General features: G+C 36.3%; 3 pseudogenes; 2 read left to right on the forward strand and 1 right to left on the reverse strand.

Annotated features, from left to right (window-relative positions):
- Window positions 1-3,802: 3,802 nt before the first annotated feature.
- On the forward strand, window positions 3,803-4,734 carry LOC105706472 (olfactory receptor 5AP2-like; annotated as a pseudogene).
- A 10,935-nt stretch (window positions 4,735-15,669) lies between these two features.
- On the forward strand, window positions 15,670-16,647 carry LOC105706473 (olfactory receptor 5M5-like; annotated as a pseudogene).
- Window positions 16,648-20,253: 3,606 nt separating this feature from the next.
- Window positions 20,254-21,187, reverse strand: LOC105706474 (olfactory receptor 5AP2-like; annotated as a pseudogene).
- Between the last annotated feature and the right edge of the window lie 1,714 nt (window positions 21,188-22,901).

Consider the following 22,901-nt stretch of genomic DNA (forward strand, 5'->3'; position numbering starts at 1 on the left):
AAACTTTGGATGCATAAAAGGATTAAGAAATTAGTTTTCTCTTCTTAGTTGTGATACTCAGACATATGTAAAATATTCACCTTTTGTACTACTAGAAAAGACTATACCTCAAAATCATACTTACGTCATTGGACTTAGAATTATCTCAATGTTAAGTCACAGATAATATTTTCTATTAGGTTAATGCAAAAGTAATTGCAGTTTTTTGCAATACTTAAAAAAATAGCAAAAACTGTAATATTTTTATACCAACCACTATATTTCTTTAGTTTGTGCTGGGGAAAGAAAATTGGCAACTTTTGTATATTTACTCATAATCCATTAAAAATATTTGTTGAATAACTTGCATGTAACTTATACTGGAGACATAAAAGGTAAGAAAACCAAGTTTCTTATCTCAATAAACTTATATTTTAAGTGAAGGAGATTGTATTGCCTCTGTCAAATGTATTATATATGTGTGAATGTGTACGTGCATTTCACATAAACATAAATGATGTTTCAAATAAAAATGAAACAGGCAATAAAATAGGGAGTGTTGAAGTTAGAAAAGATCTCTCTGTTGAAAAACATCTGCGCAATGCCTGGATAGGGATGATACCATATGAGTGTTTCTGGAAGAGCTTTCTGTGTACACATGCGGTAAACACAAAGGCTCCAAGGCAAGGTCCTCTTTGGTTTGTTAAAAGAATTGCAAGGAAACAAATACATGTGAACCAGAGAGAGAAAATTTAAGGAGGGAAAGAACAGCAATCAAGAAGATTCTGAGAGAGACAGGCAGATCACATTAGGCCTAGTAGCTAATAATAGGTTTTGTGCTTTACTTTTTCAAAGTACTTTATAATAGTTGTCTTCCATCAATGCCAGATGGTAAGATGCAAGAGGGAATGGAGAAGATTAATTTTGTTGGCTATTTTACCAGTACCAAGAGTGGTGTCTGCTTCATGAAACATACTTATTAATATTTATTGAGTGAATAAATAAATTAATGAAATGAAAGCCATATTCTAGTAGAAATGAATAAGGATTGTATTTTAAGTGGAATTCTGAGGGTTGGAGGCAGGATCCGATCAATCACATAGATTTAATTTAATGCTGTGTTCAATTAAGCCTCTGGATCATGAGATATTTTGTCCTTCTAAGAGTATTCCTAAGATACTCTCTGAGATACAAGTGATGCCCTGGGGAAAATGTAGTTCAATTACCTCAGTGAAAAATAAATTTGCTTTTTAATTAAGGATTGGTATATTTCAGACTCTAGACTTTTCCGTGTTTAATAGAGATTAAATCTCAAGAGAATGATCACAGCTTTAATAAGACCAGTCTTGGGCTTTGGATTCAAAAGAAGTGGATTCTGTCCTTTGCTGAACTAAAGGATAAAATGTGCTGCTGAATTCTGCCGTAGTTGATTCTTTTATGTCACTTGCGCAGTTTTCAAAGCTATAAATCTGACTGTTGGAAACAGAAGACTTGTGTTTCTACAAAACAAAAGTAGACTAATAAGAGCCATACTTTCAGTGAATATTACTTAAGGACAGAAGGTAAGATCATTTAATTTATCACCACTTGTTTTGATGTAGAAAGTTTCAAGAGGACTTAAAAATCTAAGGAATTTAATGTTGTCAACTAAACTGTGAACATACATTGTTTTAAAAGAGGGAGATTTAGAATCACTAGAAACAAACAAATAATTTCATAGAATAGTCAACGTATATATGAACATACAGGAATGTATGTAAACATGTATGTATACACAAATATGTGTGGTGCAAAAAAAACATAAATATAATTAATTTTGTATACAAAGAGAGCCAAAACACATATACATATTTAATTCTCTATGAAGAACCTTAAATTGAATAATTTTATGCCATTAGATGCATAAATTGAGAAACTGGTCACAATATTCAGCCTTTTTCTTGTATTTTAGTTTTCCTTGCTCTATGACATTGAACAAGTTAATATTCCTTAGGTCAAATTTATGCTTAATACAAGGATAATTCTAACTAGATTAAGTCTGTTGCAAATCCATATATTCATGAGAGATGATGTATCCAATGCTGTTTTACAATAAAGGAAATGTAATCCACCCCACATATATATTTCTAAATATAAATCTAAATTATGTACACATGGTGGGAAGACAGAGTTACAAAAGCTAAACAAGTTACTTCCCTCATATACATATGTGTATATAGACAAGTATATCTACATAGGTATATTTACATAACATACCCATACACTCAGGATCATATATATCAGAGAAAATATGATAGCTTTATGTCAGTTTATACATTTATTACATATATAATGTCATTGTCCATGTGTGTACATATATATTTATGTAAAAATAAGATACTTAAAGAATGGCTACAAATTTTTTTAAGTGGATATAAAATGGGATTTTAGCTATTTTAGAGATACGAGAATCAGCTTAAAAGACTGTCACAGTAATGTAAGTAAAAGACAACTTGGGACTTAGTGGCAGGGAAAGTGGCAGAGGTAGCTGGCTCAGAATCTAGATCTTGTAAAGGAAAATCCGATGGAATACTCTAGTGGATTGGCTATACAGCAAGTGAGAAAGAGGAAATATCATTTATCCAATATTTTTGTCTGTTTATATAATTTCATCTGTGCCAATGAAAGCATGGAGCTGTGATTGACTTGAGATGGGGAATGCTATGTTTGGAGTAAATTAGAGGAGGATACGAGGAATTCAGTTTTGGTCATGCTGAGTTTCTACTTGATATCCGTATGGAGATGTAAGCAGTTAAATTATAAACTTGGAATTTGGAAAAGAGGTCAGGACTAGAGATATGACTCAGAAGGTACAAGCACATAGACAAAATTTAAAACCATCAGACAATAAGAGCACCTGGGTAGAGTGGAAATAGGAAAGGAGGAAGCTGTGAGACTCCAACACAAAGAGGGAGAAGAGGAGGAACGAGGAACAGAGACAGAAGGAGCAACCCATGTAGCAGGAAGAAAAACCAGAGAGTTTGATGTTCTGGAAGAATAGAGAAAGAAGCCTTTTAGAGAGTGATAAGTAATTAATTATGTCTAATGTTATCGCTAGATCAAGAAAAATGAGGCCTGAGAATTCACCATTGGATTTAGCAGCAAAGACCAGTGATGTCTTGACTAAAAGCAATTTCCATGGAGTGATGGAGGGAAAAGCCTGATTAGAATGGGCTGACAGGAAACAAGAAATGCAGAATTCAGTACAGAATTCAGTACAGAAAATATATATAACTATGTCTCTATGTTTATTTGCTAAGGGAATAGTAGAGGAATGGGATGACAGGTGACGAAAGCAGTAGGATCAGAAGAGGAAGAGAGAAAAGTTGGAGAATAGAGTAGGGTATCATCAAATTCTCTCTCTCTCTCTCTCTCAAGCACACACACAAATACACACATATACACACACATAGCACATATATTATTTTAAATAAAATAATTAAGTTTACTTAAGGGATCTTTTCTTCTTTACCTCCATATAAAATAAAGAGTAGCTATGCACACATTTTCAGAACATCTTAGAAGTACTCTTAGTTATAGTGAAGAATGAACTATTTAGTATCATGGGTTTTGTGGGTACAATTTATTTCATTTGTTTTTTCTTAAATAAATTTTATTATGTATATTTGAGGTTTAACACATTATGCTATGGAGTTCCTATAGATGTATACTTACGTATAGATGCATACAGCTAATATAGTCATTACTCTTGTGAGGCAGATTAACATCTATCATGGTTTCTTTCTCATCCCAGCACATAAGTCTTCTGTTCTGAGACTAAGCTATGAGAAACTTTACAACAGTATCTGAATTTATTCTCCTGGGATTCAAGGATCACCCAGAACTACAATGCCTTCTTTTTGTGTTGTTTCTACTCATCTATATGATCACTGTTGTTGGAAATCTTGGCATGACTCTATTAATCAAGATTGACTCACGTCTCCATACTCCAATGTACTTCTTTCTCAGTAACTTGTCCCTGGTTGACTTCTGTTATTCTTCTGTCATTGTCACTAATATGCTGATAAATTTCTGGGTGGAGAACCCAGTCATTTCATTTAATGAATGTGCCACTCAATTCTTCTTGTTTGGCTCCTTTGCTGGCATTGAGGGTTTTCTGCTGGCTGTCATGGCATATGACCATTATGTGGCCATCTGCAAGCCTCTGCTTTATACAGTCCTGATGTCCCCCCACCTCAGTGCCATCCTGGTTTCAGCCACATATCTTGCAGGCTTTGTAAATGCTGCCATTCACACTGGCTTCACCTTCCAGCTGTCTTTCTGCTGCTCCAATGTCATTAACCATTTTTTCTGTGATACTCCGCCCCTCCTGAAACTTTCTTGTTCTGATACACACATCAATGAGGTTGTAATTTTTGCCTTTGCCAGTTTTAATGAGTTGAGCTGTCTCTTATTCTTGTTTCCTATCTCTACATCCTTGCTGCCATCTTGAGGATTCACTCTGCAGAAGGCAGGCACAAGGCCTTCTCCACCTGTGCTTCCCACTTGACGGTGGTCACCATCTTCTTTGGGACAATCCTGTTTATGTATCTGCGTCCCAGCTCCAGCTACTCAATGGATCAAGACAAAGTGGTGTCTGTATTTTACACAGTAGTCATCCCCATGTTGAATCCTCTCATCTATAGTTTGAGAAACAAGGAAGTCAAAGCTTCTTTAAGTAAATTTTTTAAAACAGTCTCTTATGTCTCTACTTAGAATCATCAAACCATGGGATGCAAGGACTCCAAGGAATCTTACAAATGACCAAATCCACTTCCATTCACCCTGATTTCATTTCATTCTGCCATGAGGCTTTTTTCTGGTAGTGGAGTTGTACTAACTGTTCCAAGTTTTCTGAAGAATATGGCCACTCTGTGTAAATCCCACTTGTTCTATATAACCTAAATCTCAAAAATAACCAATGATCACAGCTCAACACCATGTTCATAGCTATAAAACCCAGTATAAAGGTTGCTGAGACAGAGAAAGACTGAGTGGCAAAAGGAGCAATTCTACCTTCTTCCATGTGTGATGGCTCTTTGATTGGATGATGTTTGAACTGCTAAAGAAGTTATGAGGAGTAAGCTGAGCCAGAAAATGTCCACACAGCAAAACGGGGCTTAGAAACTATGCTGTGCCCCTAATGAACCAGAGTGAAATACCAGCAGTAATTGGTGAGAGAAGGGCTGAAGTCCAGTGTTCTTAACCTAGAGAAAGGATATGTAGCAAGAATAATGAGAATCAACTCCAGGAAAAGTATAAGGATAAAACACTGGATAAGAATGCCAAAAGTTATTATGAAGGGGAAGTTTCTGGGGTTAGGAAGAGGGTCTTCTGCACAATTTTTGTCTGTAAACTGTCAGGTTGCTTGATCTATCTATCTATCTATCTATCTATCTATCTATCTATCTATCTATCTGTATTATGCTTTAAGTTCTGGAGTACATGTGTAGAACGTGCAAGTTTGTTACACAGGTATACATGTGCCATGGTGGTTTGCTGTATACATCTCCCCATCATCTACATTAGGTATTTCTCCTAACGTTAGCCCTCCCCAATCCCCCCACCCACTGCTATCCCTCCCCGAGCTCCCCAACTTCCCCGACAGGCCCTGGGTTGTTTGATCTTTACATGTGGAAGTGCTTTAATCTTCAAGAACTAGGGCAAGATGCACATTCTTTCTCTAATGCCTTGATAAATAACCATACATGTCTATTTTGCTACCAGATGCAATTTTATTTCAATAATTTCAAAGTTTTCAGCTGATATGATTGGTAGTTTTAATTGAGATATCTTCTAAGCAGGACTATGTTTTCTTTGCAGATTGGGATCATGGACATGTGAACAATAAATGCTTCCAAATGGTGGGGATTGGATAAAATATAGTTTTTACAATCATAGTAGATGATTTCATTCAAAGACTAATTGTCATCTAATGGAAAAGTGGTCATTTAAAAGTGCCCAAGAAATAATTTTACTTTCAGTGGCAGCATGTTATTTTTGATGAGAAATTAAACCTCAATATTATAATTTTATTCTCCTTTATTCTGTCTTTCAGATATTACATATTAAAAATACACAATTGTATTGCATAATCAATGTTTTTGCCCATCTCACCATTCTTCTTCCTGAAAGACCTTCATATTTCAAGACACACACAAATACTATTTTCATTGTCCTTCCAAAAGTAGAAAACTACACATGTATATTCCTGTGATTCTGTAGATATTACAGCTCTAATCAGCTCTTAGTCTCAGAAACAAATAATAATAATAATAATAATGTAATGTAACGTTTCCTAACATAGTCTGAGAGCTCTGTAAGAAGTGAAACCTACTTCTATCCCTCTCCATGCCTTCATAGTAGCCCATCAATAAGAGTTTTTAAATTGAAAACATAATTCCAATAAAAGGCACAGCATTATGGAAGGCAAAATGTTGCTCTGGCATCATCTTCAATAACCTCAATTTTAAAAAGTCAATGTTGGAATTGAAAGTTCTATTATACATGCTTGGGTAATCTGTGAGAGAATGTTTATTTCTTTTAAATCAAGTTGTTCTGTATTCTTGGAAACTAAAAACTTTAATAAACAAAAAACATTTTAGTATTTTATATCTTTCATTTTACATAAAACACATGTGATTTCACCATATAGTAATAAAATATTCATTTTTTTCATGAAGGCACAAAAAATTATTCAAACTGACATAGGCCTGGAATTTTAACAGTCTCTGTGATGCCAAGTCTTTCATTTATTTTCTCATATTATGTATTAATTTCTTTTCTGTTCACGGGATTTTTACACAATGTACTCATCTTGACACATTTTCAGAATTATTGCATTACAGGCAAGTTGTCTGTTTTTAAAAAGAACTGTTCTTGCCTGAAATGGCTCATGTGTCCATTACCTACCTGTATGTGTGTGTCTGTGTGGTATGTGTGTATTTGTGTATGTTGGTGATAGGGGTGGGGTCATGAATTACCAGGAGAAATCTTGCTCTGCAATAATGACTAGAGTCCACAATACATTTATTCAGTGATATTACATTCCTTGCCTTCCCACTGCTCTTTTCATTAACAAAATTAGTGTAGGCAACAATGGTTTACACTGTTTAGAACTCAAAAGGAAGGTTAAAATAACTCACTCGATTAGTTGATGGACTAGCTGTGTTCCCGTATGATGCGATTTATAGGTTTCTTTTTACAAAACATGTTTACAACACCAACTATCACATTGCATAACGTTCTTCAAACAGATGATAGCTATTGACTACTGGGATTAATATCTTAGTGATGGAATAGCCTACACAACAAACCCCCATGACAATAGCTCCATCTATCTAGCAAACCTTCACATGTACTCCCTAACCTAAAATAAAAAAGAAAAATAAGTAGAGCCAGCATATGGGTCACTACACTTCATTTTACTAAACACAGATTACTGACTTATTCTAACATTTTTAAAAACAAAATACAGAAGTCAGGTAGTTGAGTACATTCTACTGGCTCTTGAGATTTTTACTTGTTTGTCATTTTTCAATTAACTATTTTTATATAAAAGTTGTAGCATGCTATTAATATCAAAATCCTAGCTGACAAGTGTTCTACCATGGTGTCATGCACACTAGACTGTATTTGTTACAGGACAAAGGGACCTAGAGATGCGTTCATTAGTCTATATCTTCCAGTGTACACTTAGTTCCAGGTCAGTACAAATGAATCAAAGTGCTCTCTCACCAAGACAGAAGAAGCATCCCTAATTTTCTTAGAGTTGCAGGTGATGAGTTATGCTCTGAGAAATCAGTCAATAAAATATAGCTATATATCAAAATCAAAATGTACATTTGTTACACCCCATGAGATTTGAGAATACCGAGCATTGCTGTGTGTTTATTTCAAATTGATGTGTAAAATCTTCTCTGTCCCAGTTAGTCTGTGTTTTATTTTGATTCCTTAAATTACTAAAATTGTAAAATACAATAATATTGCTTAACTATTTTGGAGGCCGGGTGTGGTGGCTCTTGCCTGTAATCCCAGCAGGCCAAGGCTGCTTGATCACATGAGGTCAGGAGTTTGAGATTAGCCTGGCCAACATTGCAAAACCCTGTCTCTACTAAAAATACAGAACTTAGCCAGGCGTGGTGGTGCACGCCTGTAATCTCAGCTACTCAGGAGGCTGAGGCAGGTAGAATTGCTTGAACCCAAGAGGCACAGTTTGCAGTGAGCCAAGATCACACCACTGCACTCCAGCCTGGGCCACAGAACGAGACTTTGTCTCAAAAAAATTTTTTTTTCTGTTGGAATAGAAGGTATTATAAGATTATAAAACTGATGTTTCTCTAAAACTGGTGTCTCTTATTTCTCCTCCCTTAATGTAGAGGTATCTTGTTTTGCATAAAAATAGTTGAAGATTTGGCTCATTTTTAAGCAGAATGCTTTCACTTTCAAGAAAATATGCCCCAATGTACATGTGTATGCATGTATGTATTTTCTTTTATATGTTGGCATACAATGGCTACCTAATAAAACATAACATATACAAAGTACATTTTCTGACAAAAATAAAACTGGCTCTATGATAACTCAATGGTTAGTTGAAAAGCAATGAATGAGCTACTTTCATTCAGAAAGAGTAAAGTATTTATAATTTTAAGTATGGAATCACAGGACCAGATGCCCACACAAAAGAAGGTAACGTTAATTTGTTTATACAGCAATGAATAGAAAACACAGAATTTAGCTATGTGTACGATACTTACTCCAAGAACAGTTTTACACATACTTATATAATTATTCATTAAAAACCTTCAGAAGGCTCTGTCTACATTACTCAAAGACATTAATTCCTTAGTTCATGTCATTTTTTTACACTGCAGTGACTAATATGTGTGTCTGCTAGAGGGACAGCTGATGGATTTAGCTACACAAATGATACTGTGGTCAGGTAGTTGAATACATCCTACTGGCCCTTGAGATTTTTACTTGTGATTGTTCAATTTACTATTTTTGTTTAAAAGTTGTAGCATGCTATTATTATCAAAATCCTAGCTTAGAAGTGTTCTAACTACATTACTGATGTTATATTATTATTTGTATAAATAATACTATAACCATTATAATTCTATCCATTTACCCATTTTGAAGCCAAATGCTCTTAATTATGTTTAATACTTAACTGATACTATGTAAAATGCATCAAACTCTCTACACTCAGTTAGGCAGCATAATAAGAAAAATTACATGTCACAAGGTTTTGGTGTGCAAGTTATTTCATCATCCAATTGATAAGCATAGTGCCTTATGCTTATCACAAAAATTGAAACACGTAGTATTTCAGTTTTTAGCCTCCTCCCACCCTCCACCCTCAAACAGACCCTGGTGTCTGTTGTTCCTTTTTTTGTGTCCCTCTGTATACAGTGTTTAACTTCCACATGTAAGTAAGAACATGCAGTATTTCATTTTCTGTTTCTGCACTGGTTTGCTTTGGATATTGTCCTCCAGCTTCATCCATGTTGCTATAAAGGACATAATCTCATTCTTTTTTTATGTCTGCATAGCTTTCCATAATGCATATGTACTACGTTTTATTTTTTTTATTTTTTTTTTTTGTATTTGACCTACTGTTGAAGGGCATTTAAGTTAAATTCCATATCTTCACTATTGTGAATACTGTTGTGATCAGCATAAACATGCATATGTCTTTATGGGCAGAATGTTGTATACTCCTTTGTGTATATACTCAGTAAATGGATTGCTAGGTCAAATGGTAGTTCTAAGTATGTGCCATTATCCCAAAATTCACACAATCCTACTATAGAGCCACCTATCCCTGAATCACAAATGTGTCTAAATGCAGCTTCATTGGCTGCTTTATCCAATTTCACTTTTTCATTGCACTGGTGATCACAGATTGCTATATGCTCACAGTGATGACTTATGACTGCTACATGGCTGTCTGCAATTCCTTGTTATATGGAAGCAAAATGTCCAGGTGTTGCAAAACCTTGTGTTTATGAGTCAGGACACAATTACATGTTACATGGACTTGTGATCTATGGCTTTCTTTTATAGAGTAGCTTTGATCTTAAAATGGTCAATGATTGAAATAACTCTTTTGGTTTGCCTTCCTCTTTAGATAAATATGCAGTCATTAAAATTTTAACCCCTTTTCCCTTCTACGACTTTGAGGCCTCTATGGGTAAGGAAGGGAGGCCTAGAAATGCATCTGGTGCTGCTCTCTGGTCTTTCTTGACCTCTAATCTTCCTGGTGACAGTTTGCTCTGCTGTCGTTCACCATGAAAAATGTACCTCAGAGTCATTTCTGTCTTTTGGCTGGATAGAGTCATAACCTTCTAATCTTCCGTGATGACCCAGTTGCACCTCGGTTCTCACAGGAATTACAGACCTCCCTTAGGTCTGCCCCTTATATCAATTCAGAAATGGCCTGGTCAGTCTGCTGTGTAGGACTCAGCTTCACTGGTGCAACACGTCCAGGTCATCAAATCTTACCTATTCGCCTGCTTCCCTATTTGGGACATGCTGGAAGTTTGGAAATTTAAGTACTGCCAATGACACCTGGTAACTGAAGAAACTGTGAAAACAGCTGTGATCATAGCTGCTCAAATAAGCTAATCCCAAAGTTGACTTTGCTTTAGTTACTCAACAAGTTGATTCAGGGTCAAAACCTCAGCCAGGCGAATTGGGATAGCTGAGCTCAGAGAGATCTTCTAAGGCTTCTTGTTGTTGTTTTTCCTCTCCACTCATTAGTGTGCTCAGGCTGAAGAACCAGGCCTTGGGTTTTGATTTTCTCTCTGTCATAATCTACATTTTTTAATATCAATAATTAATGGTGAATAGCATGCAGGAGGGGAAGATTGTTTTAGTCCTAATGAAAGATATCATACTATTCTATTATTTTATTTTAAGGTACAATAATATTATTATGAATCTGATCCAGAAGTAGTAGGACTTTATTTTGATTTCAAATATTAATATACTTGGGGCCCAATGATTAAATATTATATGAATTAACATATCTCTGCAATCATAAATTACACATACCTTTGTATAAGTGGCTCATGGCAGTAAGTGTACTTGAACTAACTTTGTTTAAACTAATTACCACTGTTGAGTCATTTATTCAGTTATTCTTCACTAAGTATTAACTGTATACCCACAATGTTGTACAGACCTCCATAGGGAATATCAAGGTGAATTGATGTTAGCTTTATTCTCAGAGCACTTACAACCCAGTAGGAGTAATAGAAAAGAAGAAAGCAAATATTGCAAGAAAGGCAGAGAAAACCACCAGGGGTTTTCAGAAAAGAAAAAAAAACTATTTTAGCTGAGGGTATAATGTGCAGAGTCACAGCAAAGTTCTTTTGATTGCAAAGAATGGAATACCTTTCTATATGCTCTAGAATTAATCCCAATATCAAAATCTGTACCAAGTGTGTTTGCATTTACTGAAAGACACCATGTACATCTAAATTAGGATTCTGTATATTATGACATGACTTTTGTAAACACCTCCAGAAGGAGCCCTAACAATATCCTGTGTGGTTTCTTAACTAATCTTCAGGAATGAGTCTCCCAAGATTAGTTATTCAGGTATAAATCCTTCCACATTGGGGACTTTTGAGTAGAATGAGAAATTACTATTCATCCACAGGCAAGTCTGACAATTCTGAAAATTAAGAACTTATAGGAAATTTGTGTGATTTCTTATTTCCTCTTTTGAACATAAAATGAAATTGGTAGTGGCCATAAGAATTGCCATGGTAAGACAAAACCCTAAGCAGAAGGGCCTCAGACTCTCTGATGCAGACAACAGGTGACTAGTGATGTACGGGGAGGTCAGGCAGGCTCTGCAAATACCCTGGCCTTAATTACAGATCCATTATTCATGACACAGCCGAGACTTAGTTTAGGCTTATAAATTGAGCTTTAGTCAAATCTTGGCATTCAAAAACATTCCTTTCTCAATTAACATATTTATCTTCTCTTGAGCCTTAGATTTTGGCACAAGAAAATATATTCTTCTACGTCTTTAATTACTTGGTACAATTTTTACTAAGAGAAGAGGGTCAAGAGAATTGGATAAAAATGAGGGTAAATTTAATGGTGAGAAGGAAAAAAAAGTGAACACATTTTACCATCATTTCTAGGGGCTTTTCTTAGGTTTCTTCAATTCAGTTTTGCACTGGGATATGATGACAATGCTGTGTTCAGGTTGGCCAGGTGCCGTGGCTCACGCCTGTAATCCCAACATTTTAGGAGAATGAAGTGGGTAGATACCTGAGGTCGGAGTTTGAGACCTGCCTGGCCAACATAGTGAAACCCTGTCTCTCCTAAAAATACAAAAAATTGGCAGGTTGTGGTAGCAGGTGCCTGTAATCCCTGCTACTTGGGAGGCTGAGGCTGGAGAATCACTTGAACCCGGGAGGCGGAGGTTGCAGTGAGCCAAGATGGTGCCACTACATTTCAGCCTGGGCAAGAAGAGAGAAACTGTGTCAAAAAAAAAGAACAAAAACGAAACAACAAAACAGGTTTGCATTGTTTTGCTCAAAGGGAATGCATTTTCTCTATTTTGTTTCTGTCCTTTGCCAACACTGTTATAGATTTATGGAGATTTCAGCTGATGTGCCCCACTTGGCAGAATTTCTCAAAAAATACTCTGCATGGCTTGAAGTTATGTTTTTTCTTCCTACATTGTACACAGAGCTTTGACTTTTCCCTGCCCTAAGGATAGTTTGGCTTCTTTCCAATAGTTCTATTATTTGAAGTAGAATAATTTTTTATATTTAATGATTATTCTCCTTATTCTTCCCATTTTCTTATTCATCTTGCTGCTGATGTGAGAGAACACCAATGACTGAAAAGTGAAAACTGTTGGCACTTTCAACAATATGAGTTGTATCCATCTGGTGTTGGCCCATGTTATTGTGGGTTATGGTATGTGATGTGTGACTGAAAAATTCTTAGACGTCATTCATCACAAACCATCTGCAATGGCATTTTAAAAAGTCTGAACATGTTAGTGGAAATTATAACATAGTCCTTTTTTTTCCACTCCCCGCATTAGCTCATAACCTGAAACATAATTCTACCAAGCTCTACTTTCACAACTGGTGATATAGAGGATACCCTTTTTTCCCTATGTGTTCCATAAATCAAACCATGGGCTCTATGTAATAAACAATTGGATGGCCTGACCCCCGATAATTTCATCTTTTGCCCTCTTTCTTGGATGTGAGAAGAATTGAGATAGGATCATGAAGGCTTTCAGAAAGATTTTCTTTTTTAAGCTTTCTAGAACCAACATTAGCCTATAAAGGCTAATGTCAGAGGCTGGGATTCTTTATTCCAAACCAACGGAGGAAAGTTTTATGTGCATTGATGATAGCAAGTTCTATATTTGGGGCCTGGAAAAAGACTTTGTGTGAGAGTATCTCAGAATCTACTGTAAGGGGAAAGTGTAAGCTATCGGGGGTAAAACCATGTAAAAAAAATCTTGTTTAATACAAACAGGTCATTTCGATTGCCTAGTTCAGTGCTTTCAATGTTGTCTGTGCATTAAAATAGTATAAAAGCTTGTTAAAAATATCATATCAATTAGGTGCAGCAAACCACCATGGCACATGTTTATCTATGTAACAAACCTGCACATTCTGCACATATATCCCGGAACTTAAAATAATATTTTGTGTGTGTGTGTGTGTGTGCCCCACCTGGGTTGGCCTAGAGCCTAGGTATCAGTGTTTTTAAAAGCTCCAACTTGATTCACACGTGAAACCAGGGCTGATAACCACTGAACTCAATGTTAGATTTGTGAATATGTGATACATAAATAAATATAGTTTTTCTTTAAAAGGTGTAAATATCCTATATCCTCTCATCCTTGCAATATTTTCTATTATAATTAAAGACAACTCATTTTTGCAGCCCTGACTCAACTCCCACCTAATTTCCAACAGTGCAAACTGAAAGTTTTAACTTAATATGCTAAGTTTTAGCTCAGGCACCATTATCACTAGCTTTGTTACTAAAACCAGTCCCTAATGATCTCTCTACCTCTAATTGCACTCCCTTCCACACGTTCTTCACATGGTAGCTGGAATTTTTTGTAGTAACTTGGTCTCTACTGATAACATCTAAAAGGTAAGAGATCTGCACACCATGAAATGTCAGCTGATGTGAGTTGGCAAAGTGACCTCATTAATTCATCCACCAATGGTTACTGTGTATCTATTATGATTCAAGCATTTGTCCAGGTTCTGAGGATATGGCACAAATGATGTTCCTGTCCTCATGTAGCCAACATTTTGGAGGGAACAGAGAGTGTACATTTAAGTAAACAATTTCAGAAGTGATAATTAATATAAGGAAAAATAAATCATGATTCATGATTAAAAAGGTATTTGGAATAGAATGAAGTGATGAAATGAATCACTCAAAATCTGGAAAGGAATATTTTAGGCAGAGGGAGCTGAAGTGGGTATGTGCTCAGCATGATCAAGGAACAGCTAGGAAGGTCAAGGTAGCAGGAGAAGAAGGGCTGAAGGGAAAGTGGAAAGAGAAGAATTTGGGGACACAGTGGGAAGACATCACACAGGTCCTGGTGTGTCCTGGTGAGAGGTTTAGATTTTAGCCCACGTGTGATGAAAAATCTTGGACTGTTTTACCAAGTTAGTAAAAGGCTGTCATTTATGTTTATAAAATACAACTGTCTGGTGTTGGAGAACAAATAATTTCAAGAATGGAAGAAAGAACTATTGTCATAACTTAAGCAAGAGATAATTTTATCTAAGACTGACTGTTAGTAGAGGAAATCCTGAAAAGTGGTTTTAAATTTTATTATGTAATATTTGGAAGGTAGACCTGAGAAGACTTCCTGATGGGTCAGATATAAGATGGTAAGTCAATGGTGTAGGACAAGTTGAAATATAAATATAAACTAAATTGGGATATTATAAGATAAAATGTGATTTATGAAATGAAAGTGGATATTAGGTGGAGAAACAATCCAAAGTATCTATTAGTTGTTGCTTTGAACAAAAAAAGTTAGGATGGACAGAACACCAAGGGACTAGGAGATGCCCATTGTTAATGGAGGGTGAGAAATGAGGAAGAAACTGAACCTGAATGTATATACAATAGACTCAGGAAATATGTGATCTTCCAATATACGGAAGACAGAAGATTTACTCTTGCTGGCAATGATGGAGTCAGCCTACAGGGAGTTACTCATTAGCCATGTTCCCAGATCAAGCATTTGTATCATTACCAGAATATGGTGGTTGCCCCTTTGAGGATAAAGGATTCTGATTCCACAGTCTATTTAGGGGCACCAGTGAGCTACGTCAAATCCCATATGTGTTAGCAGAGTTGAGGTGGAAGAAGCCAAAATGGCCAGCACAATATGGCACATGGACCTCAAAATCTCTTGTACTGTCTGCTTTAACCAGAGCCATAAACTACCTTAAAGCATCTATCGAGACTTTCCCATCTCCAAGGAAAATACTCTTGCAATTCTCTTTGTAACACTAGTTTGTTTTAGTGCTCATTGATTTTTGCCTGTTCTTAGTTCATATAATTTATTTCTCTTTTTGTATCTGGCACATTCTTCTTTTCTTATTGGAGATTATGAAGATGAAGATAGATCCCAAATGCAATGACACGGAGGCAACTGAGTTTATTCTGCTGGGACTGACTAGTCGGCCAGAGCTACAGCCTATGCTTTTTGTGGTATTTCTCCTGATTTACCTCATCACCCTGACCGGGAACTTTGGGATGATTTTCCTAATCCAATCCACTCCTCGGCTGCAAACCCCCATGTATTTTTTCCTTACTCATTTAGCATGTGTGGATATTTTTTATTCCACTAATGTCTCTCCACAGATGCTTGTTAATTTCTTATCTGAGAAGAAGACCATTTCCTATGCTGGGTGCCTGGCCTAATGTTTTGTCTTTGTGACTCTGCTCCTTACTGAATATTACATGCTTGGTGCCATGGCCTATGACCGCTATATGGCAATCTGCAATGCCCTACATTATAGCAGCAAAATGACCAGACCCATTTGCATCTGCCTGGTGACTTTCCCCTACTTCCGGGGTTCTATGGTGGGCACGATGCAAGTAATACTGACCTCTCGCTTGTCCTTTTGTGGACCCAACACCATCAACCATTTCTACTGTGCTGACCCACCCCTCTTAATGTTGACATGTTCTGACACTTACATAAAACAAACTGCCTTGTTTGTGTCAGCAGGAATTAACCTCACAGTTTCCCTGCTCATCATTCTCATTTCCTACATGTTAATTTGCATCGCCATTATGAGGATCCATTCCAGTGAAGGGCAGCGCAAAGCCTTCTCCACCTGTGGCTTCCACCTGACAGCTGTCGCTATGTTCTATGGGTCCCTATTCTGCATGTACTTGAGACCAGCAAATGAGGGGTCTGTGGAGCAAGGGAAACTTGTGGCAGTGTTTTGTATTTTTGTGAGTCCCATGCTGAACCCATTTATCTACAGCCTGAGAAACAAGGATGTGAAACAGGCCTTGAAAAGAATGTTTATGAGAAACTTTGCTAAGACAAAGAAAAATTCAGCAACTACAGTATCCCAATAAAAGATAAATGAGATGAGTCTTTAAAAAAAATCAAAAAGTGATCTTCATTGGTTCTACCTAGATGCAATTCTCTGGAATAACAATAATATATTTTTGGATATGCATAGCTTAGGGTTAAGTGTAAGTTCAATGGAAATAATGAATGTGACGTTGTTTGGAAGTGATGATTGATAGGAATCACCACAGCAGAAGTCATCTCTTTATGATTAAGCAGGGTCATATGTTTAGTCCTTACTCAAGAACTTATTTCTACTTGATTAGTTAGCAGATACATTTTTCCTTTCACTACCTCAGTCACCAATATTGAGCATCTCCAAGCCACTCTTATCAGCAAACTAAAATGATTTACAATATATTTTATAAATAAGAAAATGATTTACATTCATGTTATATGTTACAGTTTACTTCAGCGAAAACTGATTATCTTCTCAAAAAAAAAAAAAAGAAAAAAACTTGTAATTTCAGATGCTTTTTCTTACTATAGCTTTGGTCTATGCCTACTTAATTTGAAACAATTTGAGACAGAAAGAAGAAAACACACGAAGCTTACAAATCTAGACTATATCAAAAAACCAAAGAAGCAAGAGCTGCATTTTCAAGGTTTTAACCTAAAACTCATGTCTTCTGTTATACCTTATGGCCTTTTTCCTGATTCTCTATCATATAAGGGGGACCTGGCTGGCAGTTTAATCCCAATATTTACAGGAACTGTCATATACCCGTTAAGAAGATCCTGACTTCTGTATTTTGTTTTTAAAAATGTTAGAGTAAGTCAGTAATCGGTGTGTTTAGTAAAATAAAAAGTAGTGACCCATAATGCTAGTTGGGGCAATGCTGACCATTATGTCAAAAGCAAACCTGAAATACACAGACCATACTTACCTTTTTTGTTCTTACTTTTATTTTAGGTTTGGGGGTACAGGTGAAGGTTTGTTAGAGAGGTGAACTAGTGTCGTGGGGGTTTGTTGTATGCATTATTTTATCTCCCAGGTGTAGAGCCCAGTACTTACCTTTTCTATTAGAAGAACTCTATGTAATGTGACAGACAGTGTTGTAAACATGTTTTGTAAAAAGAAACCCACAAATCATATGGGAACACGTCTAGTCAATCAACTAATCGAGTGAGTTATTTTAACGTTCTTCTTGAGGTCTAAATAGCGTAAAGCATCATTGCCTACACTAAGAGTTTGTTAATGAAAAGAGTAGTAGGAAGGCATGGAATATAATTTTACTGAATAAATGTATTGTGGACTCTAGTCACTATTGTAGAGCAAGATTTCTCCTTGTAAAGCATGACTCCACCCCCCATCACCAACATACATATCCATACACAAATACACACATACCACACAGACACATACAGCTAATGGACACATGAGCCATCTCAGGCAAGAACAGTTCTTTCTAAAAACAGACACTTTGCCTGTAATGCAATAATTCTGAAAATGTGTCAAGATGAGCACATTCTGTAAAAAGCCTGTGAACAGAAAAAAATTAATACATAATATGAGAAAATAAATGAAAGGCTTGGCATCACAGAGACTGTTAAAATTCCAGGCCTATGTCAGTTTGAATAACTTTTTGTGCTTTCATGGAAAAACTATGAATATTTTATTACTATATGGTGAAATCACATACGTTTTACATAAAATGAAAGAGATAAAATACTAAAATGTATTTTGTTTATTAAAGTTTTTAGTTTCCAAGAACTCAGGACAGCTTGATTTAAAAGGAATAAACATTATCTGACAGATTACCCACCAGATATAACAAAACTTTCAATTCCAACATTGGCTTTTTAAAATTGAGGTTATTGAAAATGATGCCAGAGCAACATTTTGTCTTCCATAATGCTGTGCCTTTTATTGGAATTACGTTCTCAATTTAAAAACTCTTATTGATGGACTACTATGAAGGCATGGAGAGGGTTATAAGTAGGTTTCATTTCTTACAGAGCTCTCAGACTATGTTAGGAAATGTTACATTGTATTATTATTATTTGTTTCTGAGACTAAGAGATGATTTGAGCTGTAATATCTATAGAATCACCAGAATATACATGCATAGTTGTCTACTTTGGGAAGGACAATGAAAATAGTATTTGTGCTGTGTCTTGAAATATGAAGGTCTTTCAGGAAGAAGAATGGTGAGATGGGCAAAAACATTGATTGAGCAATACATTGTGTATTTTTTCTTTTTTCTTTTCTTTTTTTTTTTTTTTGAGACGGAGTTTCGCTCTTGTTACCCAGGCTGGAGTGCAATGGCGCGATCTCGGCTCACCGCAACCTCCGCCTCCTGGGTTCAGGCAATTCTCCTGACTCAGCCTCCTGAGTAGCTAGGATTACAGGCACGCGCCACCATGCCCAGCTAATTTTTTGTATTTTTAGTAGAGACAGGGTTTCACCATGTTGACCAGGATGGTCTCGATCTCTTGACCTCGTGATCCACCCACCTCGGCCTCCCAAAGTGCTGGGGTTACAGGCGTGAGCCACTGCGCCCGGCCTACATTGTGTATTTTTAACATGCAACATCTAAAAGGCAGAATAAAGGAGGATGAAATTATAATATCGAGGTTTAATTTCTCATCAAAAATAATATGCTGTAATTGTAAGCAAAATTATTTCTTAGGCACTTTTAAGTGGCCACTTTCTCATTTAGATGACAATTAGTCTTTGAATGAAATCATCTACTATGATCATACAAACTGTGTTTTATCCAGTACCCACCATTTGAAAGCATTTATTGTTCACATGTCCATAATCACAATCTGCAAAGAAAACGTAGTGCTACTTAGGAGATATCTTAATTAAAACTACTAGTCAAATCAGCTGAAAACATTGAACTTACCAAAATAAAATTGCATCTAGCAGCAAAATAGACATGCCCAGTTATTTGCCAAAGCATTAGAGAAAGAATGTGCATCTTGCCCTACTTCTTGAAGGTTAAACCACTTCCACATGTAAAGATCAAACAACCTAACACTTTACACACAAGAATTGTGCAGGATACCTCTTTCCTAATCACAGAAATTTACATTCTATAATACATTTTGGCATCTTATCCGGGGGTTTGTGCTTATTCTTATCCTGGATTTTATTCTCATTATTGTTGCTACATATTCTTTCTCTAGGTTAAGAGCACTGTGTTCAGCCCCTCTCTCATGATTTAGTTCTGATAGCTCTCTCTGGTTCACTAGGGGCACGGCATCGTTTCTAAGTCTTGTTTTGCTGTGTGGACATTTTCTGGCTCAGCTTATTCCTCATTAAGCAGTTCAACTATCATCCAAAGAGCCATCACACATAGAGGAAGGTAGAATTACAGCTTTTGCAACTCAGTCTTTCTCTGTCTCAGCAATCGTTATACTGAGTTTTGTATCTATGAACATGGTGTTGCACTGTGATAGTCGGTTATTTTTGAGATTTAAGTTATGTGGAATGAGTGGGATTTATATAGAGTGGCCATATTCTCCAGGTTGCTTGAAACAGTCCAACTCTACTGTCAGAAAGAACTCTCATGGCAGAATGAATTGGAATCAGGGTGAATGGAAGTGGATTTGGTTGTTTGTAAGATTCCTTGCAGTCCTGACATCCCATGATTTTGATGATTCTAAGTAGAGACATAAGAGACTGTTTTAAAAATTTTACTTAAAGAAGCTTTGACTTCCGTGTTTTTCAAACTATAGATGAGAGGATTCAACATGGGGATGACTACTGTGTAAAATACAGACACTACTTTGTCTTGATTCATTGAGTAGCTGGAGCTGGGATGCAGATACATAAACAGAATTGTCCCAAAGAAGATGGTGACCACCATCAAGTGGGAAGCACAGGTGGAGAAGGCCTTGTGCCTGCCTTCTGCAGAGTGAATCCTCAAGATGGCAGCAAGGATGTAGAGATAGGAAACAAGAATAAGTAAGAGACAGCTCAACTCATTAAAACTGGCAAAGGCAAAAATGACAACCTCATTGACGTGTGTATCAGAACAAGAGAGTTTCAGGAGGGGCGGAGTATCACAGAAAAAATGGCTAATGACATTGGAGCGGCAGAAAGACAGCTGGAAGGTGAAGCCAGTGTGAACGGCAGCATTTACAAAGCCTGCAAGATATGTGGCTGACACCGGGAGGGCACTGAGTGGGGGGACATCAGGACTGTATAAAGCAGAGGCTTGCAGATGGCCACATAACGGTCATACACCATGACAGCCAACAGAAGACCCTCAATGCCAGCAAAGGAGCCAAACAAGAAGAATTGAGTGGCACATTCATTAAATGAAATGACTGGGTTCTCCACCCAGAAATTTATCAGCATATTAGGGACAATGACAGAAGAATAACAGAAGTCAACCAGGGACAAATTACTGAGAAAGAAGTACATCGGAGTATGGAGACGTGAGTCAATCTTGATTAATAGAGTCATGCCAAGATTTCCAACAACAGTGATCATGTAGATACGTAGAAACAACACAAAAGAAGGCACTGTAGTTCTGAGTGATCCTTGAATCCCAGGAGAATAAATTCAGATACTGTTGTAAAGTTTCTCATAGCTTAGTCTCAGAACAGAAGACTCATGTGCTGGGATGAGAAAGAAACCATGATAGATGTTAATCTGCCTCACAAGAGTAATGACTGTATTAGCTGTATGCATCTATATGTAAGTATACATCTATAGGAACCCCATAGCATAATGTGTTAAACTTCAAATATACACAGTAAAATTTACTTAAGAAAGGAACAAACAAAATAAATTATTCCCCCAAAACTGATGATATTAAATTGTTCATTTTTCACTATAAGTAAACGTACTTCTAAGACGTTCTGAGAATGTGTGCATAGCTACTCTTTATTTTATATGGAGATAAAGGAGAAAAGATACCTTAAGTAACCTTAGTTACCTATTTTATTTAAAATAATATATGTGTTATGTGTGTGTGTGAGAGAGAGAGACTGTTTTTGGTGATACCCTACTCTACTCTCCAACTTTTCTCTCTTCCTCTTCTGATCCTACCGCTTTCGTCGCCTGTCATCCCATTCCTCTACTGTCCCCTTAGCAACTAAACATAGGGACATAGTTATATATATTTTCTGTACTGAATTCTGCATTTCTTGTTTCCTGTTAGTCCATTCTAATCAGGCTTTTCCCTCCATCATTCCTTGGAACTCGCTTTTATTCAAGACATCACTGGACTTTGTTGCTAAATCCAATGGTGAATTCTCAGGCCTCATTTTTCTTGATCTAGCAATAACATTAGACATAATTAATTACTTATCACCCTTTAAAAGGCTTCTTTTTCTATTCTTCCAGAACATCAAACTCTCTGGTTTTTCTTCCTGCTACATGAGTTTCTCCTTCTGTCTCCGTTCCTTGTTCCTCCTCTTCTCCCTCTTTGTGTTGGAGTCTCAGAGCTTCCTCCTTTCCTATTTCCACTCTACCCAGGTGCTCTTATTGTCTGATGGTTTTAAATTTTGTCTATGTGCTTGTACCTTCTGAGTTGTATCTCTAGTCCTGTCCTCTTTTCCAAATTCCAAGCTTATAATTTAACTGCTTACATCTCCATATGGATATCAAGTAGAAACTCAGCATGACCAAAACTGAATTCTTCGTATCCTCCTCTAATTTGCTCCAAACATAGCATTCCCCATCTCAAGTCAGTCACAGCTCCATGCTTTCATTGGCACAGATGAAATTATATAAATAGACAAAAATGTTGGATAAATGATATTTTCTCTTTCTCACTTGCTGTATAGCCAATCCACTAGAGTATTCCATCGGATTTTCCTTTACAAGATCTAGATTCTGAGCCAGCTACCTCTGCCACTTTCCCTGCCACTAAGTCCCAAACCGCCTTTTACTCACATTACTGTGACAGTCTTTTAAGCTGATTCTCCTATCTCTAAAATATATAAAATTCTATTTTATAACCACTTAAAAAATTTGTGGCCATTCTTTGAGTCTCTTATTTTTGCATAAATATATATGTACAAACACATGAACAGTCACATTATATATGTAATAAATGCATAAACTGACATAAAAGCCTTAATTTTTCTCTGATATATATGATCCTATGAATGTATGGATATGTTTTTTATATATATATGTGTGTGTATATATATATGTTACATGCATAAACAAGTTGCTTCCCTTATGGATATAGCTCTCCGATATATCTGAATCTATGAGGGCTTTATATATAACATACATATAACATATATAATGCATAACATATATATGACATATATGTGACATACATGCGAC

The sequence above is a fragment of the Aotus nancymaae genome, unplaced genomic scaffold (assembly GCF_030222135.1).
Source record: "Aotus nancymaae isolate 86718 unplaced genomic scaffold, 86718_ANA_hifiasm-v0.15.2.pri h1tg000059l, whole genome shotgun sequence".
Classification (NCBI taxonomy): domain Eukaryota; kingdom Metazoa; phylum Chordata; class Mammalia; order Primates; family Aotidae; genus Aotus; species Aotus nancymaae.